An 894-nucleotide genomic window follows, 5' to 3' on the forward strand; every position below is an offset into this window, starting at 1 on the left:
CAGCTTTGTCTTGATTGTGTGAGCCTATAGGACGTTACCTGTCGTATTTTCTCTTTTTGCCTGTACATCAGGCAGGGACAGGCTCCAACCTGATCTTGCTGTGCGGTTTTAAAAAAAATACATAGTAGTAATGTAATCTGTGGGCAAATTGCACTTTAATTCGTAATTGTGCTATGAATATGGACTTGGCTTTCAAACACACTCTGAGTTTAAACTGCAGTTTGACTTTTATTTAGATAAATGCCTTTGAGTTCATAGTGAAATGGATATCTGCTGTAGGCTGGTATTGATTTAAAGGTCTCTTGAGTGTTTTAAAAGACAGTAGGGGCTTACAGGACAGCATATTTTAAAACTGGATGCTTGGTTAGGTTTTACACTCCTGTGTAGCTTCAGATGTAGATTCTGTTACGAGCCAGCCTGCATTGCTGAAATGCAGAGCCTTCTTTCACAGCAAGTACTGGCAAAAAATTGAACATTTCAGGCAAGATGCAAGGAGCCATCCTCAGAGCTAGCTGCTCTGAAACAATGGTAACGGTGTGTGAGAGCTATCAAAAGGTTCTGGCATGCAGGGAAACACTTTGAGGACTTCCCATAAATGTGTTGGAGGAGGGCAGGTGATCGATAGCTGCTTTTTAGCTTGAAAGAGGTGTTTTTTGCTTCCTGCTAATCACGGAAAGTCAGTCAGCTTTGTAGCCTTTCAAGTCTTGGTGTTTGTGAGCGTTGCTGTGAGCCTGGATTTCTCTTTGTAGATGCAGTGGTTTAGCACAAGCTATTCAAACAGGAGGTCTCTGTCTGTGCGCTTTGGGCAGCTGCCCTTCCCTTTTTTTTTTTTTTGTGTCCCCCTCCGCTCTTGGGTCACATTGCTGAGGGACCTGGGAAGAAGTTCAGTACGTG

Source organism: Buceros rhinoceros, unplaced genomic scaffold (assembly GCF_000710305.1).
Source record: "Buceros rhinoceros silvestris isolate BGI_N320 unplaced genomic scaffold, ASM71030v1 scaffold1315, whole genome shotgun sequence".
Classification (NCBI taxonomy): domain Eukaryota; kingdom Metazoa; phylum Chordata; class Aves; order Bucerotiformes; family Bucerotidae; genus Buceros; species Buceros rhinoceros.